We start from the raw sequence: 26,287 nt of genomic DNA on the forward strand, positions 1-26,287 counted from the left end.
TCATTTTCATGCAAATTTTTCCAAATGTATGCATTAATTGTGCACGTCTGCGGAATGTATGCATTGATTAAAGCGTATTTGTGTGCATTTTCCAAAACTACAATTTTATGTGCGTTTTTTAAATGCGCACATGCTGTCAAACACATTTTTTTTGGCCTGCAATCATATAGCAAGCTCAGAAATGTACGGACCTGGGAGTGCAAATTGCGTCCGAGTCTGTGTTTGGTCTGGAAGGTATGAACTGGGTAAATCCTGATCAAAAACTAACTGAAACGAATGTCCCATACATCCCTAGTCATTTCTCTTGATTGTTTCATGCAACTGTTTTATGTGATAAGTGTCCTCCAGATCTAAAACCCTCTCTTGTTCCTAGATGTGCATTTTTTGGCAGCGGGGGGGGGGAGGGAGGGGTTGAGTTTCCAACTGGCTCTCAGCCATGACAGGTGGTGAGAACTACACTTCCCAGGAGAAAATGCAACAAATACAATCATATACAATGTCGTCAACATGTATGCACATGCCAGCATTACAAGCCAGGAGAGAATTGGTTGAAACAGATTTCCTCCCCCCCAAAATGCTTGCCCAGAAAGTTCATAGAGAGCCAATTCTGAACTGAGCAGTGGAGAGTTGCTTCATTTCTATTCCAGTGCCAACAGGTTGTGCCCTCTGCTGCCTCTGCTGGGGAGAATGAACTGCCTTGGGTGCTGGTGGCCTAATTCAGACTCCAAAGAGCCTGACCTGCCCTGCCCAGGTTCAAAACCTGGGAGAATCCTCTTCTTCAGAGAGAGAGAGAGAGAGAGAGAGAGCGCTTTGCGGAGTTCCACCGTAGAATCCAGGCCTGGTAGACTCAAGGGCTATGAGACCTCCCAGGCAGATGGCCCTGGCTTGCATTCAGAATCTGAGGAGTGGCTAAGTGGCCCAAGAGTTGGGCCTGGGGTTCCTGTCACAACAGTAAATGCCCTTTGAACCTTAACCTCCGGTCTGGAGCAGTTGGACAAGATCACAGCCTGGAATGGAGGGACATCTCCGCACACATTCCCATGCCTGAACCACAAGACAGAAGTAGGCCTTTCAGACATTACTGGCACTCCTCTACGAATCCAGTGAGCACCTGCGCAGGGCAGGGCTGGACTAATCTGTCAGGTTCGATTCTGTGCAGTTTCTCGTTTTTCCTACTTTAAGTTCATTCCATCCCAGCCATTTCCAAATAAATTTACAAATTTCTTTTCTGAGAGTCTGCACAAAAATGCATACATACCGTACATCTAAATGTACATATTTTTGTATGTGGCGCAGAGTGGTACGTGGTAGTATTGCAACCGAAACTCTCCCCATGACCTGAGTTTGATCCCAGCAGAAGCCAGGTCTCGGGTAGCCGGCTCAGATCGACTCAGCCTTCCATCCTTTCGAGGTCGGTAAAATGAGTACCCAGCTTGCTGCGGGAAAGGTAGTCACGACTGGGGAAGGCAAGCGGCGTCCCTCTAGGGGTCAGTAATGACCCGGAGCTTGCACAGGAGGAACCTTTTCTTTTCCTTTCCAAATATACAGATTTTTGTACGTACTTTTCTAAAGATATGCATTTTGGCAAGTGATTTTCCTGAATATAATCCAGTTTTGTGCACACTTTTCCCAATGTATTCTTGTGGGCATTTCCCCCATTCTATCTATCTATCTATCTATCTATCTATCTATCTATCTATCTTTGTTGTTTATTCGGTCAGTCACTTCCGACTCTTCGTGACTTCATGGACCAGCTCACGCCAGAGCTTCCTGTCGGCCGTCGCCACCCCCAGCTCCCCCAAGGTAGAGTCCGTCACCTCCAGAATATCATCCATCCACCTTGCCCTTGGTCGGCCCCTCTTCCTTTGGCCTTCCACTTTCCCTAGCATCAGCATCTTCCCCAGGGTATCCTGTCTTCTCATTCTGTGGCCAAAGTACTTCAGTTTTGCCTTTAATATCATCCCCTCAAGTGAGCAGTCTGGCTTTATTTCCTGGAGTATGGACTTCTTGCAGTCCAAGGCACTCTCAGAATTTCCCTCCAACACCACAGTTCAAAAGCATCTATCTTCCTTCGCTCAGCCTTCCTTATGGTCCTGCTCTCTCAGCCATAGGTTACTACGGGGAATACCATTGCTTTAACTATGCGGACCTTTGTTGTCACTGTGATGTCTCTGCTCTTCACTATTTTATCAAGATTTGGTATTGCTCTCCTCCCAAGAAGTAAACGTCTTCTGATTTCCTGGCTGCAGTCAGCGTCTGCAGTAATCTTTGCGCCTAGAAATACGAAGTCTGTCACTGCCTCCACGTTTTCTTCCTCTATCTGCCAGTTAGCAATCAAGCTGGTTGCCATAATCTTCGTTTTTTGAGGTTTAACTGCAACCCAGCTTTTGCACTTTCTTCTTTCACCTTCATCATGAGGTTCCTTAGCTCCTCCTCGCTTTCAGCCATCAAAGTGGTATCATCTGCATATTGGAGATTGTTAATGTTTCTTCCAGCGATTTTAACTCCAGCCTTGGATTCATCAAGCCCAGCACATCACATGATGTGTTCTGCATACAGGTTGAATAGGTAGGGTGAGAGTATACAACCCTGCCGTACTCCTTTCCCAATCTTAAACCAGCCCGTTGTTCCATGGTCTGTTCTTACCGTTGCTACTTAGTCATATATATATATATGTTGTGCCCCTGCAAAATGCATCACAAAATTTGAGAAAGTATGAATATTGATGTTTCAGCGCGTTCCAGTTCATGTGTAGGTTTGGGAAGTGCGAATATGGTACGCTTGCGTTAAAATGAAAAACCAAAACATGATGCATGCATCACTAGTGGAGGGGCTGGTATGCTCTGCCCCCCAATCAATGCATAGCCATTGAATGTGTAGGACCAGGTGGGGGCCCTGGTGCAAAGGTTGGGGGAAGAGCATGCAGCAGTGATGGCGCATTGACTGAATACTAGTGATGTTGAAGGAATCTGTCTGGGGGCAACGTGGCCCCCCAGACTTCTGCTCGTTTTCCCATGAGCTGGCCTGACTCAGTCTGCATCAAGTCTGGCCAGTTTGCAGATTTTCAGTTTTTAAAATTATTATTTATGTAAATAACCATTTGCACCAATTGCAGCTGCATTTTGCATAATTTCTCCAGATTTCACCCATAATGTGCACAAATTGCAGCCAAAATTTATGCAGATTGCAAATTGCACGAATTGATATCATATTTATGAGGATTTTTTTTTTTTTTTTAATGGAAAAGTTCCAGATTTCAGGAAGAAACCTGCAGATCGGCTTACAAATGCAAGCTAAGAAGGTGCCATGGAAATCCTGCAAGCACAAAAAGGGCCAGATTTCCCACTGATGGACATCCCTACTGATTGAACACATGGAGCAGTGGCCCCTAATATATGAAAACATGTTATCTTTCTTTTTAACACTAAGCCAGCTAATCAACCCCCCTTCATGGATCACTGCCTTGTTGTGGCGAAGGGGCTTGTGTAACTCAGTGAAGCCATAAGCTATGCCGTGCAGGGCCACCCAAGACCGACAGGTCATGGCAGAGAGTTCTGACAAAATGTGGTCCACTGGAGAAGGAAATGGCAACCCACTCCAGTATTCTTGCCAAGAAAACCCCATGGAACGTAACACAAGGCTAAAAGAGATGACACCAGAAGATGAGCCCCTCAGGTCGGAAGGTGTCCAATATACTACTGGGGAAGAGCAGAGGGTATTTCCAAGTAGCGCCAGAAAGAGTGAAGCAGCTGGGCCAAAGCTGAAAGGACACTCAGCTGTGGATGTGTCTGGTGGTGAAAAGAAAATCCGATGCTGTAAAGAACAATATTGTTTAGGAACCTGGAATGTCAGATCAATGAATCAAGGTAAGCTGGAGGTGGTCAAACATGAGATGGCAAGATTGAACATCGACATCTTGGGAATCAGCCAACTAAAATGGACAGGCATGGGCGAATTTAATTCAGGTGACCATCATATCTACTATTGTGGGCAAGAATCCCTTAGAAGAAATGGAGTAGCACTCATAGTCAACAAAAGGGTGGGAAAAGCAGTCCTGGGGTACAGTCTTAAAAACAACAGAATGATCTCAGTACGAATCCAAGGCAAACCATTCAACATCACAGTAATTCAAGTCTATGCCCCAACCACTGATGCCGAAGAAGCTGAGGTTGATCGGTTCTATGAAGACCTACAACACCTTCTAGAACTAACACCAAAAAAAGATGTCCTCTTCATCATAGGGGATTGGAATGCTAAAGTAGGAAGTCCAGAAATCACCGGGATAACAGGCAAGCATGGCCTTGGTGTACAAAATGAAGCAGGACAAAGGCTAATAGAGTTTTGCCAAGAGAACACGCTGATCATAGCAAACACTCTTTTCCAACAGCACAAGAGACGACTCTACACATGGACATCACCAGATGGTCAATATCGAAATCAGATTGATTATGTCCTTTGCGGCCAAAGATGGAGAAGCTCTATACAGTCAGTAAAAACAAGACCTGGAGCTGACTGTAGCTCAGATCATGAGCTTCTTGTTGCAAAATTTCGGCTTAAATTGAAGAACGTCGGGAAAACCACTAAACCATTCAGCTATGACCTAAATCATATCCCTTATGAATACACAGTGGAGGTGAGGAATAGATTTCAGGGATTAGACAGAGTGCCTGAGGAACTATGGACGGAGGTCCGTAACATTGTTCAGGAGGCAGCAACTCAATCCATCCCAAAGAAAAAGAAATGCAAGAAAGCCAAGTGGCTGTCTGATGAGGCTTTACAAGTAGCTGAGGAAAGAAGGGAAGCGAAAAGCAAGGGAGAAAGGGGAAGATATATCCAACTGAACGCAGAGTTCCAGAGAATAGCAAGGAGAGACAAGATGGCCTTCTTAAATGAACAATGCAAAGAAATCGAGGAAAACAACAGAATGGGAAAGACTAGAGATCTCTTCAAGAAAATTGGAGATCTCAAGGGAACGTTTTGTGCAAAGGCGGGCATGATAAAGGACAAAGAAGGCAGGGACCTAACAGAAGCAGATGAGATTAAGAAGAGGTGGAAAGAATACACAGAAGAACTATACAGGAAAGATCTGAATGTCCCTCATAGCCATGATAGTGCGGTCACTGAACTTGAGCCGGACATCCTAGAGAGTGAAGTCAAGTGGGCCTTAGGAAGCATTACTAACAACAAAGCTAGCGGAGATGACAGTATTCCAGCTGAGCTATTTAAAATCCTAAAAGATGATGCTGTTAAAGTGCTGCATTCAATAGGCCAACAAATTTGGAACACTCAACAATGGCCGCAAGACTGGAAAAGGTCAGTTTACATTCCAATTCCAAAGAAGGGCAACGCCAAAGAGTGTTCAAACTACCGCACAATTGCACTCATTTCACATGCCAGCAAGGTGATGCTCAAAATCCTACAAGCTAGGCTTCAGCAGTATGCGAACCGAGAACTACCGGAAGTACAAGCTGGGTTTCGAAGAGGCAGAGGAATTAGAGATCAAATCGCCAACATTTGCTGCATCATGGAGAAAGCAAGAGAATTCCAGAAAAACGTCTATTTCTGCTTCATTGACTACGCTAAAGCTTTTGATTGTGTGGATCACAACAAACTCTGGCAAATTCTTAAAGTGATGGGAGTACCAGACCACCTTACCTGTCTCCTGAGAAACCTGTACGAGGGTCAAGAAGCAACAGTAAGAACCAGACATGGAACAACCGATTGGTTCAAAATTGGGAAAGGAGTACGACAAGGCTGCATATTGTCACCCTGCTTATTTAACTTATATGCAGAGTACATCATGAGAAATGTCAGGTTGGATGAATCAGAGGTTGGAATTAAGATTGCTGGGAGAATTATCAACAACCTCCGATATGCAGACGATACCACCCTAATGGCAGAAAGCGAAGAGGGTCTCAAGAGCCTCTTGTTGAGGGTGAAAGAGGAGAGTGCAAAAGCTGGTTTGAAACTCAACATTAAAAAAACGAAGATCATGGCATCTGGCCCCATTACTTCCTGGCATATAGAAGGGGAAGAAATGGAAGCAGTGACAGATGTTACTTTCTTGGGCTCCAAGATCACCGCAAACGGTGACTGTAGCCATGAAATTAAAAGACACTTGCTCCTTGGGAGGAAAGCTATGGCCAACCTAGACAGCATAGTAAGAAGCAGAGACATCACCTTGCCGACAAAGGTCCATCTAATCAAAGCTATGGTTTTCCCAGTAGTAATGTATGGCTGTGAGAGCTGGACTATAAGGAAGGCTGAGCGCCGAAGAATTGATGCTTTCGAACTGTGGTGCTGGAGAAGACTCTTACGAGTCCCCTGGACTGCAAGGAGGTCAAATCAGTCCATCCTAAAGGAAATCAACCCTGAGTGCTCATTGGAAGGACAGATACTGAAGCTGAAGCTCCAATATTTTGGCCACCTAATGCGAAGAGAAAACTCCCTGGAAAAGACCCTGATGCTGGGAAAGACTGAAGGCAAAAGGAGAAGGGGACGGCAGAGGATGAGATGGCTAGATAGCATCACGGATGCAATGAATATGAACTTGAGCACGCTCCGGGAGAGAGCGCAGGACAGGAAGGCCTGGTGTGCTATGGTCCATGGGGTCACAAAGAGTCGGACACGACTGAACGACTGAACAACAAAAGCTAATCAACCTCTAAATATACTGATTCATAGGTTTTTTAAAAAAATATACCTCATCCTTCAAACCTGGCTGTTGATGTGATGAAACATTTCATATTGCCAGCACTGACTTGCCTTCCCCAACTAGCAAGATTTTTACTGGAACTGTGTAAACCCAGAAGGATGCAAACATTCACTTTGCAGGTGCAAAGGGACTGAAGTTATGAGCTCCATTCACATAAACTTACATCTACTCTGTTTAATTTATACAGTATTCTTTGAGGTTCTATGATTTCATCTACCAGCAGAGCTGTTGTTTCATTCCCTTTTGCCAAGTATAGCTAATTGTTAGTACCATTGCAATGCATTCTCCCCCCCCCCCCCCATGTCTGGTGGAATATGGCGGAAAATGTTATTCAAGGGCAATAGTGGTCTGCTGTCAGACTATGGATACTTTGCTTATTAAAATCGGTTTTCTCACACTTATGAAAATGTCCTCTTCATCTTCAAAGCAATTAGCGTTGGGTTGGGACTCATGAGATATAGGTTGCAAATTTGGCTTTGGTACAAGCTTAGTTAATCCTTCGATTTTTTTTTATTACGGCTGCTGGATATTGAAGGCATGATTGAAGGCGTGATCATGAGCTCACTGGAAAACCTGACAACCCAGGCAGAAATAAAATGGTGCCTTCTGGAATCAGATCAGAGTGGTTCAGCTGGGAATGATTTCTCAGAGTCTCATTCTTTCCAGCCTCTTGGGGACAGGACAATATGAAGTTAAATCACTTATGCCTCTAGATTACCAGTTGCTGGGGGACAATGGGAGACCACAAAACAACTGGGGGTTGGGGAAAAGGGAGGTGTCCCTCTGGGAACCCTGGAGGACCACACTGGGGCCCCAGATGGGCCAGATTTGGCCCACAGGCCTGTGGTTCAACACCCCTGGACTAGCAAGACCTCTGATTTGATTCAGCAGGGTTTTCTTTATTTACATAATGGCTTCACCATTCCACTTGACCAATCAGCAGTAGGAGCTCTAAAGTATGCATGGTGACATCACGTCTAGCCTTCAGGTCCTAGTTATCTGAAAGAGTGTCTGCCCCCATATATCACTCCCTGGACACTACAATCTTCTGAGGAGACCTTGTGACAAGCCCCCAGCCCCACAAATCCTCCGAGGTATAGCATGAGACAGTAAGACTTAGAGCTTTACTAATGGTGGGACCACAGCTGAAGAACCGCATGGCCAGCAAAGTTTACCTGGCCAACTTTTAGCAAAACAGAGACTGAGTTCCGCACAGCATGTTAACCCACACTCAGTGGTTGAATGTGGATTGTTATTGAACCATGGGTTGTTTGTTGAACCGTGGGTTAGCGTGTTGTTAACCATGCAGTGTGTTTTATTTTTCTCGAACAAGCCACCTTGAGAACCCATGGTTTGTTGTTGGGTTGTTCAGAGTGTTTAACTGCATGGTTAACAAGCCAACTTGTGGAAAATGTAGGGATGTACGAAAGGTACTTACCTTTCGCGGATTATGCTGATGGTGGGGGGGAGGCGTTCCGTCCCTCCCCCCAGAATCCTGGACAGGGGGGAGGCTCTCCGTTCCTCCTCCCCCCCCCCCCGGAATTCTGGCCGGCCGGCTGTGCTCCACAGCGATTCTGCGGAGCCGCTGGCTGGCTCCGCCAGCAGCCGGACATCCGGCCACTGGCTAGCAGGGACGCAAATGGTGGCGGCCATAGCCGCCGCCGTTTGCGTCCCTGCAGTCAGCCGTGATAGGCTATGTAAATGTTTATGTAGCCTATCACGGCCGATTAAAAAAAAAAAAGCATGTATGCAAATGGCAGCACCCATGGGCACCGCCATTTGCGTTCCTTATTTTGGCACGTCTTAGTCTACGTAAACATTTATGTAGACTAAGACGGCGAAAATAAGGGGAACGCAAATAGCGTAGCATCTACGCTATTTGCGTTCCCCTTATTTTCGCCGTCTTAGTCTACATAAATGTTTAAGTAGACTAAGACGTGCCAAAATAAGGAACGCAAATGGCGGCGCCCATGGGCGCCGCCATTTGCATATGCGTGGGGGGGGGTTGTTGTTTTTTAGTCAGCCGTGATAGGCTACGTAAACATTTACATAGCCTATCACGGTGTTTTTTTAAATCTAGCCGTGATAGGCTATGTAAAGTTTTACTTAGCCTATCACTTTTTTTGTTTGTTTGTTTTTTTAAACCGGGAAATGGTGGCGGCGGCAGCCAGTGAGAAGACCGGCCGCTGCAGCCGCTGCAGCCGCCGCCAAACCGCCACCAAACCGCCGCCGCTGCCAGGAAGTTCCACCCCAGGTAAGTCTCATCCCGGGGGGGTGGGGGGGGCAGACCGTTCCACCACCGATTTTGGGGGGCCAAATGCGCTGGCATTCGGCCTCCCCGAGATCCATGGCGGAATTCTCTGACATCCCTAGGAAAATGTCCTGGGTAGAGATGGCACAGGCACCTGATTCAGTCAGGGAATCCGACAGATCCACTCCTGCCTGCACCCCCGAGCCCTGCTCATTGATCCCTTACCCCTGCATGCCCCTGCCTGTGCTCGGCGAATGGCTGCACTCACCCTGGAGGCCTTGCCGAATTTCGCAGTGGCCATTTTTTTAGAAATAAAATGGCGATCACAAAAATACGCATATTTGTGCACACGTTTTTGCAAATGTGTATAGTCATGTATGTGAAAATGTGCATTTTGTGAATGCGCATATTTGCATATGCGCAAAATGCGCATTTTCAAAAAAGTGCACATTTTTGCACACACGCTAATGCTTGCCTTTGGAAAAATGTGCACTTCGCACGTGAGAATATGCACATTTGCAAAAATGCGCATTTTGCTCATACAAAAACGTGTGCATTTTTGCGGTCGCCATTTTATTTTTTGAAAAATGGCGACCGCAGAGCTTGACAAGACTGCTGAGGTGAGTATGGGCTTCTCACCAAGCATGGGGGGGCTCAGGTGTGGTCCAGGGGCTGCTGAGTGGGGGCAGGGGCTGGGTGGGCATCAGGACAACCCGGACAAGCATGAGTTCGCACATCTCTAGTCCTGGGTCAAACAACACGCTAACCCATGGTTCAACAAGAACCCATGGTCAACCATTGAGTGTGGGTAAGCGAACAGTTGTGTGAACAGCTGTTCAGTCCTTTTCTGGATGATGTTTGGCCTAACACGGCTTTTTTAAGAGGCAGTTTTATTCTTCCTCCTGATTTATGGCGATATATCCGATACTTTGATTCTATTTTTATGTCATTTATTACAATGTGGCATTGATTTTTATTCCTTTTGATTGCTGTTTCAATTGATTTTTACCCCAAGCTTCTTCAAGAGTTTTTGTCTAGACATATGAGCAATAAATAAAAAATGAAATGAAATACATATGATTTCAGTCAGTTGGAGCGGCTTCACATGCACGCTTGCCATGCTAAAGGCAAGCAGGTTTGGGCTGCTTCCCACACAACCCACTCCAGCATGTGTTCAAAGCACCTTTTCCTGGTCATTTGCTTAAAGTAACATGCTGCTGAAAGAGAATTTGGGGAGGAAAGGGACTTGGCTTGAACACAAACCCCGATGGAGGCGAACATTGCACACATCAAAAAACAAATGTTCAGTGTGGCAGCTACATGCTTGAAGCTGCCTTTAGTGCAATACTTCTGTATGGGTTTTACCAGGGACTGCCGTTGTGGCCACAGGACCTGCCTTGTGGGAGTAGGTGCAGGGGGGTCCCCTCTCCTTGGCTCTCTGGATTGCAGAGGCTTGACCCTTTTCAAGACGGGTCAGTGGAATAAAGAGCAATGAGCAGGCCTAGCTCCAGAGCATTTGCACACCCTCCAATATATCCCGGATGAAAACAAGGATGTGCTCTTTTTTAAACACCTCTATTGGTATCTATTTAATTATTTTTATTTAAAACATTTGTATCCTGCCCTATTTCATTAAGATCTTAGGGCGACGTACAGATAAAATCGATTTAAACATTATAAAACAATAAACAATTTAAACAGCTAAAAACATATTAAACCATTAAGCAAGCTAATACCAATTTAAAATCTAAAACAATAAAACGGTTAAAAATTGTGTGTTACTTTAGGGAATGCATTTAGCCCTCAAAGGCTCTGGTAAAAAGCCATGTTTTTACTTGGCACCAAAATGAAACCAATGTAAATGCCAATCGGGCCTCCAAGAGGAGGGCATTCCACAACCGGGGTGCCACAGCAAAGAAAGCCCTCTCCCATGTCCCACCTTAGCGTATGTCTCACACAGGGGGGACACAGAGGAGGGCCCCTCCAACAGATCTCAGTCCTCTGGCAATTTAGCCATTGCTCAGGCAGCTTAGTCATAGGGGTCCCCCTCTTCAGATGGTAATGTGTATTACTTCAAAATGTACTATGTCTGCCCTGTTGCATTTGGGAGTGCCCCTGCTCTTTCCTTTGAGTGGTGCCCTGGACTTCTTCCCCAAAGTCCTACCCTAACGGCACCACTGGATGAAGGCTCTGCTTCAACACTGGGAAACCTCAGGCCCAGGAGCCAAATCTGGGCCTCTTGGGGGCCAAATCCAGCCCTCCGGGGTTCCCCAAATGGCCACATCCTCTTCCCCTGGCCTCACCACCTTTCTCCCAACCACTGATAGTTTGGTGGTTTCCTGGCTTTTCTCCAGTTCTTTCCCCATTCTAAAAGGTGAAATGCCTCCAAGGCTTAGTTACTGGCAGTAGAAGCTTTAAGCTAAATTGTGCTGGATTTATTTATTTTTTTGCCCCATTCCTTTTGTCTTTGGCTCCACCCAGTTTTCCTTCAGCCCCACCCACCACTCATGAGCCACTCCAAATTGACCCTCGGGTTCAAAGAGGCTCCCCACCCCTGCTCTACTCTGTCTAGATCTTGGACCTGGTTCGCCAATGAGTGGGGGACACCAGCTAACTGCAAATATTTCCCTGCTCCTTCGCAATCCCACATCTTAACGTGTTCCGGCTGCAGCCACCCTCTGTTGTTTCCCGCAGCTTCACCACTTCCCATCTCTTTGTTCCTCCACGTTTCTTCCCATCTGACGCACTTCACTGTGCCTTAAGCCAGGGGGAGGCAACCTTTTGGGCCCTGTGGGCACAGATGGCAATTTGAGAAACTGTCCTGGGCACCACCATAAAATGGCTGCCATGGGAGGCATGGCTAGTCACAAAGGACAAGTTACCTGCCCAAAAAACTGCCCAGAGGCATTTATGGGAAAGTAAGATGACAGCAGCTGGAGGTCCTCACATTGCTTTGAAGTGATCCCAGCTGCCTGTAGGAAATTTTGTTAATTTAAAAAAGAAAAAGGGAAAGGGGGTAGAGGAGGCACCTTAGCAGGTGCCCAGAAAGGTGGCTGTGGGCACCATATTGACTATCCTCACCTAAACGTGTGCAAAGGAAAACTTACCATTCCCAAACCCTCCCATTCTCTGGAAGGCAATAACCCTACTACACACAAGCCATTGCCTTTCTTTACTTACGTTCTAATTTAAACACACTGTGAAAGGTTTCTTCAGGATTTTCTGCTGTATTGTCATCTTTTAGAAAGTGTCATCATGACACATCAGCTCATGCCTCATCTTAGGACAGGAGCCATGGCTCAGTGGTATAGCACATGCTTTGCATCTAGAAGATCCCAGGTTAAATCTCTGACAATTCTGGGTAAAGTGTCTCTAGTAGCTGGGCTGAAAGTTAAACTTTGGAGAGCCTCCTGCAAGTTATCTTCCACACTAGCCCTTTGCTCTGCAATTGCCATCATTTGTTCACTCACTTTTTACAGAGCATCCAGTTGATATTGTTGTCAGCCTGTTGCCTTCCAGGGTTGTCCTTCCATGTTTTTTCAGACCTGCTTTGTGGTGACTATTTTGTTCTATTTTGTTATATAATTTAATTGTAGCACCAGCCTTTCTAGTATAGACAAAGCACTATTGAGACTTTTATGGCCTCCTGTGCCTTTAATTAAACACTTCCTCTTTGTCTTATTGCTTCCTGATGAGCATAGCTAGTGATGACTATTGTATTCCCCTAGAATGACATATCTTAATGATTCCATTGTCAGTTCCTGCAGATTCCTCTTTATTTTTCTCCTTTCTTTTTTTTAAATAGTAAAATAGTGCTACTTTGTATGAAAAGGGAAACAAATAATAATAATCAGGAAATCAGTAATTAAAACCTTTCCCCCACACCAACAGAAACTGACAAAGGGTAATTAAGAGAGGCTATTCATCACTAATCCCCCATCTGTGCTCCTCAGGAAGCAATACAACAGACTGAATCTCCCAAGGAGGAAACATTTAATTCAACATTGCTGAGAACCTCAACGGAACAGGATTTACTGGTGAGTAAACATTATAGGAAGATCTTAACAATGGGGAAGGACATCGCTGGATGACGTACTGCAAGCAGAGAAACTCTGTTTTCATTCTGCTTTAAGTTAAGATGGCTAAAGAGCTCCGCTGTGGGAACATAATGGATGGATGGACCAGTATAAGGCTGTTTCTTATATATCCTGTGTCTTGAGGGGTGTATGTCAATCCTGGTCTGGACATACTCCAACCAAAGCTACGCGCTTTTTAAGTCCCACTGATTTAAGTAGGAAATATCCAAGCATGTGTGTTACAATCAATAGGATTTAAATTGGGTGAACCTTTCTTTTCTTTGAGATCATTTTAGGAGGCCTTGATCCAAGTACATTGCAGGGAGGTTTGCCAGGCCACCTCATTACTTGGTTCCAGGAAGACTGTCAATGCATTTCTTCTTTACTAAAGAATTATAATTTAGAGCTTTTAAGAGCTGTGCTGTGTTTTTACCTCACCATTCTGCTTCTGCCACAGCAGCGCCATTACGATGACTAATCTGGGGTAATTAACCCAAGGGTAAGATAGCATGGTCCTCCCTGTTGGCCCCATGCCTGATCATGCATTGATCGACTCTTCTGCCCAGAATGTTTGAACATGCAAGTTGGAAATTTACCGTACTTATTTATTTTAAACTATTTTTAGGACAATTTTAAGGGTAGAACCCCGTCAAGGCAGCATTCAAGATAAAAACAATACATAATTATATAAAAGAAATAGAAAAGCAATCAATAAATATTAGATGAAATATTATGAAAACAGTATAAAAACAGATACCACCAATAAAACAGATAACACCAATAAACTTGCAGCCTATGAAAAGGCCAGCAAAAACAAGTGGGTCTTCAGAGCCTTCCTGAAGACCTGCAAAGAAGGGGTCTGACAAATGCCTGATGGAAGCTGATTCCAGAGGTGTGGGGCAACTGCTGAAAAGGCCCTCCCCCTTATACTAACCAGCCTAACCGCCCTTGGCAGCACACAGGTGAGAAGGGCCTCTTCTGATGATCTCAGAGTGTGGGCAGGCTGGAACAGGAGAATGCGTAGGCTCTCTGTGCAATCCGTACCCTACATTTGTACAGGTTTGAGAACACGTGTGCAGATGTAAACATCCATCTGTATTCATATATTTGACTGGCAGAGATACAGGGTTCTTGGGCAGAAGCAGGGTGCACCAATGGCAGATTGTACGCTCGACTAGAAGCAGTGGGGAAATTGTCTCAAAAACAGAGACAAAGCTTAAGCATAAAGAACACAAGCTTTGTTTTACCAAACATAATTACAAGAAGATAGGATTAGTTAGACCACTACCCTTAAACTTGAACTGGCATCTTAGTTCCTTGTGATTCCTAGAGCAAGGGAAGATGAAGGCAGGGAATTAGGGTTTGCAAAATCAAGAGTACGGGTGCTGCTCAGGTAATGGCAAGGCAATATTTGGAGACCTACTCCCAATGGGAGGAAACTCAAGTTTTCGTGGTGCAGGGTCAGACACACAAGGTGCAGAATAGACAGTTTCAGAGCAACATCAGGAGAAGGGAAACAGAGGGGTTCACTTCCTGGTTGTTCACAGTTACTTAGGGTGCAATCCTATTGGAAGAGTCAGCCACCTCCAAAGTTGCCCTGCTTTTGTAGCTAGGCAGCTGATTTTGGCTGTCTAGCAGGCAGGCTTCAGAGTGGGAGGCTGCATGGCGCATAGGAAGTTTCGTAACAAAGCTTCTGTGGCCTCTTCCCACCCCCGGGAATGCCCCCTTTTTGCCCTCTCCACACTCCATTTCCGCACTCTCTTTCCGAGTGCAGAGACCAGCGAGAACCGCACTGCCTACAGGGGCAGGGAGTGCAGTTTCTGGGAACCGAGCTTAGAGCACTGGGTCCGAGCTCGGTTCCCAGAAACCAACAAATCCTGTAGCCCTCTAGACACTGTCTAGTGGCCATAAGACTGCTCTCTTAGAGGTTCACAGAGGGCAATGACTACCCCAGGTTCTACAGGCTTCTGGTCACAATTAATTTCATATGGAGGTGGCTCACTGGTCGAACTTCACCTGTTCGTAATGCCTAGCTTTGTAACAAGCATGGACCACCATTTTATGAATTCGCTGTTCAGCTCAGAATTGATCACGAGCTTCTGAACATATGCTGCTTCTATCTAAACAATGCCATTTTCATAACCCCGGAGTCCCATACAGTGAGGAACACGGTTAAAAAAAAAAACACAGAGCTGGAGGGCAGTGAAGCAATTGTAGCCATTTCTGTTATGTGCCCCACCTCCTAGAGAAGTGAGGCTGTTGGGGATACAGACAGTGGGCCTTTTGTGTAGCGGTGTCCCAGTGGCAGAACTCCCTCCCCAGGGAAGTTAGGTTGGCTCCCTCTCTATTGGCCTATAGACGGTTTTAGTTTCCCAGTTCAGACGTAACAGGAAACTATAAACTGAAGACTTCCTGGCTTGTCCACTCACTTGTGCAAAGGAAGGAGCTAAATGACTGTATGCAAGGCCCAAGATTCATTCATATCTTGGTTTTTTAAGCTGAAATATGATTCTCAGGATGTGCCCATTGGTTATCACCTGATCAGAATTCTGCACTGGCCTACAGCTTCAGGAAACAGTAGTATAACACCAGTGGAGATGAAGCAATTATGTTTGCCATGTAACACGTATAGCTGACCTCAATCATAAGATTGAGCTGACCTCAATTGTAAGCCTTAAAAGATGCCAGAGTGTAGTGAGATCTACCCACTTCTGTTCTGCAGCAGTTTAGCAGCGCAATCATATGCATGTTTGTTCAGACGGAAGACCAATGGTGTTTGATGGTGCTTGCTCCCAGATAAGTATGCATATGACTGTAGCTTTTTTTAAGAAAGAAAAGATTTCTAATTAATTCAAATTGCAGTTGTCGAAGAATTACTTTCAGATTTCCAAAGAGGCCAGTCATATGGTAATCAAGATATTATTAATTTTTTGCCCGGAGGCAAAGGCTATTCATCTTCTGTCATTTTAATGAAAACTTCAGAAGAAAGTCGAAGAAATAATTGGCTTTTCAGACTCTTTCCTTACAAGATTATTATTACAGATTTTTTTTAAAAAAATGAGTAAAATGAAAGCATGTCACATCAAGTAGAATCTGAATTTGCAATATCCCAGCTTAACTTGATTCATGTGAATGCATAAAACGTTAGAAGATAAAACTCTTGAAAACATACTTTGACTACAAAAGGAAATACATACTCATCCCACTGTCAGAATTCAGCAAAGGAAACTTCATTTTTTGGCCCATAAAACTCAAATGTTGCACTGAGAACAGATTAGGCAAATCAATAAATATATGTACCAAAAAAAAACCCCATGGTAAATATGAATATTGGTTTGCACTCTTGTAATTAAGCTATTTTTTATACTGTAGTATCATCTGGTCACAGTTTCAGGTAATATAAGGTTCCTCAACTCACTTTCACAGATACCAAGGACTAGTGATCCTGAACATCAGTGCTAGAATGCCTTATAGCAGCAGCTTCTGTAGGTCCAGGAGCCAATTCTGCAAACACGCCTCAGAACCCATCAGGAAGGAACTGCCATGTGCTGCCGAATTGCCGAATTTGCCACCAAAATTCTACACTTCCAGGAGTGTGATTTTGCTTTGAAGGGAAATTGGTGTTTTTCTTTTCCTGCCACTGCATCGCTGAATTTTGGCAGCCAATTCAGCAGTGCAGTGGGGGAGGCAGTGGGGACCAAAAAATTAGCTTGAGGGTGCCTGCAGCCTGTGGATTACATGTTGCCCACCCCGGCTTTATAGCGTATAAATAATTTTATCTTATATTCAGAGGAGGTGGAGAATGATATACCAAAATTCTACAAGTCAAAAAAAAAAAAGTCCAATGCAGGCCAAGGTTAGCCTTACCCTAAATGCATGATTGCAGCTGAAAATGACAGCTCTGTGTTTGGGGGCGCTTCAAGATGAGGGTTTTATGGTGCTACAACCCTGCCTCATTCAAAGAATTTTATGGAGGACCCAGACAACATTGTCTTCCACTCGTAGCCATCCTGTGGTTTCCCACAGCTTCTTCTGTTTCTTCCCTTACTTTGGTAAATCTGTTTATTTTATTATTACGTTATATCCTGCCTTTTCCCTTCTTGCAAGGAACCCAAGGCAGCTGATACATATGGTCTTCTTCCTCTCCATTTTATCCTCTATATTATCCTGTTAAGGAAAAAAAGAATTGCTGCACAATGCTTTCTTGTTAGAGGTGTGTCCTCCATCTGAAAACAGCCTTTACCTACATGTGCTGACTTCCAAATGTTCTGCTTCCTACACATACATAGACATAAACACACACATGCGAAACACAGTGATGTCAGGGCACACTTAGGTTCTACTAGAGGTTATACAGGGGCAGGCAGGGGAAACTAGAGGCATGTCTTCCATTTTTGTTGATGGCTCCATGTTAAGGTTAAATATATGGTTTGGCCCTCAGGAAAAAATGCCATATTATGGAACCATAAGAAGGTCCTTCTGCAATTCAGAGCAATAGTTCAGGGCTGGCATCAAGGGTAGGCATGGTTGGGCACCTGCTGAGGGCCCACACCCCAACAGGGGCCCACAGACAAGAGCTGCTGGAGCTGCTGTTCCTCTTCACCATGGCAACCTGCTTGTTCACCTGCCTCTCACTTTGGTCCAGGAAATGGAAGTGATAAGAAGGAAGAAGGAGCAGTAGATGCCGCTATTTGCTCACTGGCCCTGTGCCTGGCAAGCAAGCAGTAGTATAGTAGTAATATATGGTAGTAATAATATGGAGGAGGAGGAGGAGGAGGCGCAATTGGTGACAATGTTAGTAAGAAGGTAGACTCACTGAGGAGCGAGGGAGGAACACTGCAGGTATTTTGCCCAAAGGCCCTCAAAAACCTGAAACTGGTACTGCAATAGTTGAATATCCACATATCTACATTGTAAAGGTTTATGTTCTACAGACATTGAAATTTGGCAGCTCAGGTTCATCCACAAGTGTTAAGCCTCTTGGGTGGGAGAAACCCAAAATCTCCATGATTTGGAATTTATTTATTTTTCTGAAGGGGGGGCAGAATTAGGGTCAAGGGCCATAGCTACTGCCACCAGTTTACATCTATATAGCATGCTTTAAGTATTCAAGGGAGCTACCTCATAGTCCTTACAACATCCCCAATTTCAGATGCAATGGGGGAGCCAATAAGGGCACCTCCTCTAATTTGGGGAGATGGTTGCTTTTTTAAAATGTATGTTCACCAACGCTCACATGAACAGGGTCAGTTTACACTGAATACAGATCTGCTATGAGATTTTCAGTTTTCCAAACATTTGGAGAGGGAGTAGCACTCTCCCATCCAAATTTTTGGAAAACAAAGCCTGCAATCCTATGCATGTTTAAACAGAAAAAAAGTCCTGTAACTCAGCATGGGAACTACGTGTTTTGGGGTGCTTCAAATACAAACATTCCAATCCTTTAAAAAGTACAACTTTTTCTCCGAAGAGGGAAGTAAGATTATTTGTTTAAAAATTACAGTCACAGACACTGCTGACACATGGCTAGTGGTTTATTGGATCTGAGACCAATGGATGTTCTAGATATTACAGAGAAAACTTTATTGGAAGCCATGTGCTCTGCATGTAACAACAAGCACACTGCTAAGGACTGGGGTCACTGTTGATTTATGGAGCCAATGAAAAGACCAAAGAAGCAGATCTATGTACAGCATTTGAGATAATGTAGGAAAGCCATAGTGACTTTGCACTGAAGTCTGACGGGACTCCTCAGTAAGCAGGCTTGACGACAAAAGCTATTGACAAGGCACGTTGATGAGTCCGCAAACAGCAATACCTTCTGGCAGCATAAGTGATATAGAACTACCAGTTGTGATAATATGGGAAAGCTCTTCTTTAAACATTTATGATCCTAGCTTTCTCGGGAGATATACGGGCCAGATGTTTCAATTAACTCTAAAGTATACAGATGCAGCTGCTTTAACTTAGAGATCAACAAACAACATACAAAGACTTTACATTGCAGCTTGTTCAAGAGCTCAGAAATATAGCCTCTTTGGAAGTATTGTCCCTATATGTTTTCCTATACAGCTGAAAAAGTACACTTAACCATAACCTTTCGGGCTGGATTCAGGGCTAAACTAGATGCTAAATTAAATACGAAGCATGCACTTGGGCCACTTTCTTTTTTACTTTTAAGTAATCACACAAGGCCCTGAACTGGATTGGAACCATCACACACAAGTAGGGGAGGTTTAAAACTCCCCCCGATCCACTTTCCCCTGAATTGTGCCCCTCCACCACCATGTATATGGGCTGAAAAAGGGTAGGGGGAAGCTGTCTATTGGTATCATTGGAGGATTTTATTATTTTAGCCTGCGTGGGAGGGGGATTTAGTGGGGGAAGCAGCTGCGTGAGAAGATTTAAACCTCCCCTACCTGTGTACAGTAGTCCTGATCCAGATCAGGGGGCTGCTCATTTACTTGGAGGTAAAAAAGAAAGTAAGGCTTATCTGCATGCTATATATTTAATGTAGCATCTAGTTTAGCCTTCAAAAATAATTTTTGAGAATGACAATTAAAGGTGGAATGACAGAGGCATCATTGCTGCTCATGTACACACTTGTAAATTGTTCTACTGTCACTTCTAATCAAACAGGCTTTGCATGCTTTTGAAGCACAGCAAAAACCTGCACAACCTGTTGGTGTGGAGTTGACACTGGAGCCATGAGCAAACTACCTCTCAAAATTCTCCATTCTTGTGGGCAGAGAAACTGGGGGGACAACTTCACTGAATTTATCCAGGGTAAGGAGAAATTCTTTAAAGTTTCTCACAGGTAGGTTTCGGCATTGGAAGGGGTTGTAGCACAGCTTCTTTCTTTTTTTGTAACAGTTTTTGTGGGTTTTGTGCTGCCACTACAAGTGACAACAGCATCAACTGTGTTGCCAGGCTGGGACCCATTTTGCATCCACCACAATGCTGGTGTGAGGGGGCAGTGTGATGTCTAGCTCCAGGGAAGAAGGGGAGCTAGTGCTGTGCCATAATCTGTCCTCCAATTTCCTAGAAGTTTTTTTCCTCCATGAAAGAGGCTTCCATTGTTCTGCTTCATTATCAGGATGTTGTATCATTTATTTTTGTGGAGTTTTTGAGCTAACGGAATCACTGCGAGGCGGCTGAGGGTGCTGTGTGTGTGTTTTCTTTTTATTACACATCTCTCCATTGCCATTCAGCCACCCATGCTGCCTGCACTTCTTGATCTGAAAAAGCCCTATGGGAGGAATTACCTCATGATGTCTTCCCCCCTTTAATTGAAGCTGAGAAGGCTACAGGCTGCCAGACAGATGATTTTACAATTAGGGATGTCAGAGAATTCCGCCACGGATCTCGGGGAGGCCGAATGCCAGCGCATTCAGCCCCCCGAAATCGGTGGCAGAACGGTCTGCCACCCCCCCACCCTCCCCCAGGATGAGACTTACCTGGGGCGGATCTTCCTGGCGGTGGCGGCTCCGGCGGCGGCTGCAGCGGCGGTGCGGCTGCAGCGGCTGCAGCAGCCGGTCTTCCGACCGGCTGCCACTGCCGCCATTTCCAGTTTAAAACAAAAAACAAAAACGTGATAGGCTACGTAAAGATTTACGTAGCCTATCACGGCTGACTTAAAAAAAAAAACGCACATACGCAAATGGCGGCGGCCATGGCCGTCGCCATTTGCATTCCTTATTTTGGCACGTCTTAGTCTACATCAAGATTTACGTAGACTAAGACGGCGAAAATAAGGGGAACATTATTTGCGTTCCCCTTATTTTTGCCGTCTTAGTCTACATAAATCTTGACGTAGACTAAGACGTGCCAAAATAAGGAACGCAAATGGCGGCGGCCGTGGCCGCCGCCATTTGCGTACACGCGTTGTTGTTGTTGTTTTTAAGTCAGCCGTGATAGGCTACGTAAACATTTACGTAGCCTATCACGGCTGACTGCAGGGACGCAAACGGCGGCGGCTACAGCTGCCACCATTTGCATCCCTGCTAGCCAGTCGCCGGATGTCCGGCTGCTGGCGGAGCCAGCCAGCAGTTCTGCAGAATCCCTGCAGAGCACAGCCGGCCGGCCAGGATTCCGGGGGGGGGGAGGAACGGAGCACCTCCCCCCCCGTCCAGGATTCCGGGGGGAGGGATGGAGCACCTCCCCCCCCACCAGCAACATAATCCGCGAAAGGTAAGTGCCTTTCGTACATCCCTATTTACAATGAAAGACAGGGCACTCACACACACTCCTCGGCCACCTCCAAAATAAGGTCAGCACAAGAAACCCAAACCCAACCCATGGGAATTTCTTCACCATTGAATTTTTTTTGAAATCGATTTCTTTTTTATCAGATTGAATGAGAATGAGCAAAAAAATGTGGGAGAATTTTTTGGCCCAGCACTAATACATACCATAGGCAACCATGCTTCTTTCAAGCCAACTTCAACTCTCTGGAGGGGAAATTATAGCATTTCTCCAGCTTAGGACAACTTGCAGTTACTTATGTCCATGTGTAAAAGGCATTTATTTGTGTTTGTTTGTTACATTTCTATTCTGCCCAATAGCCAAAGCTCTCTGGGCAGTTCACAATTAAAACCACAAAATACAACATCTACTATTGGATAGTAATATCAAGGTGCATCTTGGGGGCTGTACTTTGGAATCGCGTAGTGTGGCATGACATAATGCATCACCGTATTATGTGCCCCCTTCCTCATTGGTTGTTTTCACACAGCCTGCCTGTGTGATGGTGTCATGTAATGTTTACTTGCAGATATGGAGGAAAGAAGATGGACATGCAGAGTCCTCCTTATGGAGCCAGAATGGAGTTGGCAATGACAATGAGGAAAGCCGTGGTGGACATACTGGATCATTCAAGGGTTAAACCAACTCAGCACATGCACAGAAATGGCATTGTTTAGATGCAGATGGTGAATGCTATGAAGCTCACAATCAATTCTAAACATAATAGTGAATTCGTAATACATCGATCCAGACTAATGGATAGGTTTCGACTAACGGGTCAACTAACTATGAAATTCAGCAGCATCACTAATACTAACCCTCTGTCCAATTTCTCCAGAGGGTAAAAACTGTGTGACCTGTGTGTATATTTGTGCACATGGATTCCTGGCCTACAGATGACCATTAGCTGGAGGGTTTGTTCCTTGAGAGGAGGTGAAGTATTGCAGCTCTCAAGGTTCTGCAGAATATTTCAGCTACTTGGGGCAAGACTAGATATTCTCTTCATACATCATGCCCTCTGATGTCTGTGCAATGAGAATTAACACAAAGGGGTTATAGGGCCCCTTCACACTAATGCCAAATACACAGTCACCTCTGGGGATGTATGAGAATTTCATTTCAGTTCTCAACTCACTCAAAAATGCCCCATTCGCAATCCCAAATGGGGATGCAAACTTCACCGTGAGCGCATTTTCTCTGAAAATGTTCTCAAATTTCCAAACTTACATTCACCTTTGAAAAATGATTACTTGAAAAATGCACTACTTTCTCAAAATGCACAACTTTCCCCAAAATCACACATTTTGATAAATCCACAACTTTCTCCAAATGGGCAGCTTTTAAATCACCCAGTCTATGGGGGGAATTTGTGCAATTTTGAAAAATTGTGCAAATTTGTGGGGGAGGTTGTGCAACTTTCACATTTGAAAGCTGTTTGTTTTGTGCGATGTCCCCGTTGGCGCAATATGAACAGCGATTGCAAATGAGAGCCCAAATCGAGAAGAGACAAGGAGTGAGCTGATGTCTAGAGAATTTTGTCAAGCTTGAACATCACTCATTTGCCCATCCCTAGTCACCCGGCTGGATTCACACTACAGCAAAGATAAAGCCAAGAGGGGGCAGGCAGTGGGCAAGATCAGAGGCATGGCTAGTTGACAAGATCCTGCTCCCCCACATGCATTTTTTAATACATGGGGGTATTATTTGATAACACCCCCATGTGTTCAAAAACGCATGAGGGGGAACACAATTGATGTGTACATTTGGAAAAATACACATGGAAATATACACATATTTTCATGAGAAGAGGGAAAAAACCCAGCTTGCAATCTAATATGGACCCGAGTCGGAACAAGCTCTGAGATGGAATTCGGAAAACTTCAGCGCAAATTTTCCTGATTCACACATCCCTATCCTCATGCAAGAGTTCTGCACATTGAATTCATTGTGACCTGGATGTTAAGATCCTGGTTAGTAAACTGACATTAAACTACAGTTCTCCATTTTGGGTGTATCAGATAACTTTGATTTAATTAAACCAGGATATAACCGCAAAAGGAGAGAGATGGGAAGAAGAGTTGTGAGAAGGGGGTGCATGGTCTTGTCACTCATTCCTAACTATGGTTTAGCAAACAGGAATTGATCATCTGAACTGGACCATTGTTTTAAACACAGTGACTTCCTTGGAAGATAAAGTGGTAGTTGTGCTTATTGTATTAAATTATACCCAACAGTAATTGGTAATGTTGTGAAAACAACTATACTAACAACATATAGTTGATCTTTTCCATTCAAAATATAACTTAAGGTTGTTATGTTGTGTTGTTGTTTCTTGAAACTCTGGTTTCATTTCCTCACACTGCTTTTTCATATCCGCTACTAGAGCAGAGGACCAGCAGGGAAAATTCCTTGCTATATTACAGTGGGAGGCATAAACATGTCACTGATGTTTCCTGTTTTTCTCTAGGATATGGAGCCCAGGATTAAATATATTGGTTGCTCCCCATTTCTCACTACCTCACCACCTCATGGTCCTAATAATCTCCAAATCAGAATTGTTTTGTTTGCACTAAAGAGATAATTGTGTGCATTTGGGTTGTATACATAATTAGGAATACGAAGTTAGCACTGTTTAGATTATCCTATGTGAATACAGTGAACCACAGTGATTTAAGAATAATCGTAGCCAACAAGGAAGTTCTGAGATTTTCTACATACGTTAACAATGGCTGTTGGGCCAAGATGCATAAGAACATAAGAAGGGCCTTGCTGGATCAGACCAAGAGTCCATCTTGTCCAGCATTCCAGCACAGAGGCCAACCAGCTGCCTGCTGGAAAACCCCAAGTAGGGCATGAGTGCAACAGCAACCCCCCCACACCCATGTTCCCCAGTAACTGATGTAAATAAGGCATACTGCCTCTGATATTGGAGGCAGCATATAGCCATCAGGACTAGTAGCTTTTGATAGCTTTCTCCTCCATGAATTTGTCTAAGCCCCTTCTAAAGCCATCTAAATCAGTGGCCATCACTACATCTTACTCTAGCAAATATGTAGTTTAACTATGTGCTATCCCCACCTCCAAAAGAACTGTAGCATTATTCAGATGACCCTATGCACATCCAACAAATGTATGTACAACAAACACACACAGATGGAGTGGAACTACGATGCCAAGCTCCACCCCATCATACACACATGCCTTTGCATGTCTGCAATGGGTCTTTTTGTTGTTTATTCACTCAGTCGCTTCCGACTCTTCGTGACTTCATGGACCAGCTCACGCCAGAGCTTCCTGTCAGCCGTCACCACCCCCAGCTCCCCCAAGGTAGTGTCCGTCACCTCCAGAATATCATCCATCCATCTTGCCCTTGGTCGGCCCCTCTTCCTTTGGCCTTCCACTTTCCCTAGCATCAGCATCTTCCCCAGGGTATCCTGTCTTCTCATTCTGTGGCCAAAGTACTTCAGTTTTGCCTCTAATATCATCCCCTCAAGTGAGCAGTCTGGCTTTATTTCCTGGAGTATGGACTCGTTTGATCTTCTTGCAGTCCAAGGCACTCTCAGAATTTCCCTCCAGAACCACAGTTCAAAAGCATCTATCTTCCTTCGCTCAGCCTTCCTTATGGTCCAGCTCTCGCAGCCATAGGTTACTACGGGGAATACCATTGCTTTCACTATGCGGACCTTTGTTGTCAGTGTGATGTCTCTGCTCTTCAGTATTTTATCAAGATTTGGTATTGCTCTCCTCCCAAGAAGTAAACGTCTTCTGATTTCCTGGCAGCAGTCAGCGTCTGCAGTAATCTTTGCGCCCAGAAATACAAAGTCTGTCACTGCCTCCACATTTTCTCCCTCTATTTGCTAGTTAGCAATCAAGCTGGTTGCCATAATCTTGGTTTTTTGAGGTTTAACTGCAACCCAGCTTTTGCACTTTCCTCTTTCACCTTCATCATGAGGTTCCTCAGCTCCTCCTCGCTTTCAGCCATCGAAGTGGTATCATCTGCATATCGGAGATTGTTAATGTTTCTTCCAGCGATTTTAACTCCAGCCTTGGATTCATCAAGCCCAGCACGTCGCATGATGTGCTCTGCATACAGGTTGAATAGGTAGGGCGAGAGTATACAACCCTGTCGTACTCTTTTCCCAATCTTAAACCAGTCCGTTGTTCCATGGTCTGTTCTTACCGTTGCTACTTGGTCATTATACAGATTCCTCAGGAGGCAGGCAAGATAACTTGGCATCCCCATGACCCCATACCACCAAGAACTTGCCACAGTTTGTTATGATCCACACAGTCAAAGGCTTTAGAATAGTCAATAAAACAGAAATAGATGTTTTTCTGAAACTCCCTGGCTTTCTCCATTATCCAGCGGATATTGGCAATTTGGTCTCTAGTTCCTCTGCCTTTTCTAAACCCAGCTTGTACATCTGGCAATTCTCATTCCATGAATTGCTGGAGTCTACCTTGCAAGATCTTGAGCATTACCTTACTGGCATGTGAAATAAGTGCCACTGTTAGATAGTTTGAACATTCTTTAGTGTTTCCCTTTTTTGGTATGGGGATCTAAGTTGATTTTTTCCAATCTAATGGCCATTCTTGTGTTTTCCAAATTTGCTGGCATATGGCATGCATCACCTTGACAGCATCATCTTGCAAGAGATCATCTTGTAATGGGTCTACACACTTACAAACCTACTCACATAGACTTGTATGTCTAGTTACAAGTGCTGCAAAAAGCACAGTCCCCAACCACACATACAACTCTCCATGCATACAGTTTGTGCACATGTAGGCATGTTGCAGACATGCAAATGTACACATGTGTAGTGGACAAGGGCTTGCTGCCATAGTATCCCTCTCCCCATGTGCATTCATTTTGGGATAGCCTGAAAAATGCTAACATTGCTTTGGATATGGTTATCTTGGTTCAACGACCGTGTTTTACATATATTGATACTCCCAGCATGGCTTTGCAATACATCCTTGCTGGCTTTGATGATTCTC

This window comes from Heloderma suspectum, chromosome 4 (genome assembly GCF_057233095.1).
Source record: "Heloderma suspectum isolate Gila_16-S chromosome 4, 16-S_ref, whole genome shotgun sequence".
In the NCBI taxonomy this organism is placed as follows: domain Eukaryota; kingdom Metazoa; phylum Chordata; class Lepidosauria; order Squamata; family Helodermatidae; genus Heloderma; species Heloderma suspectum.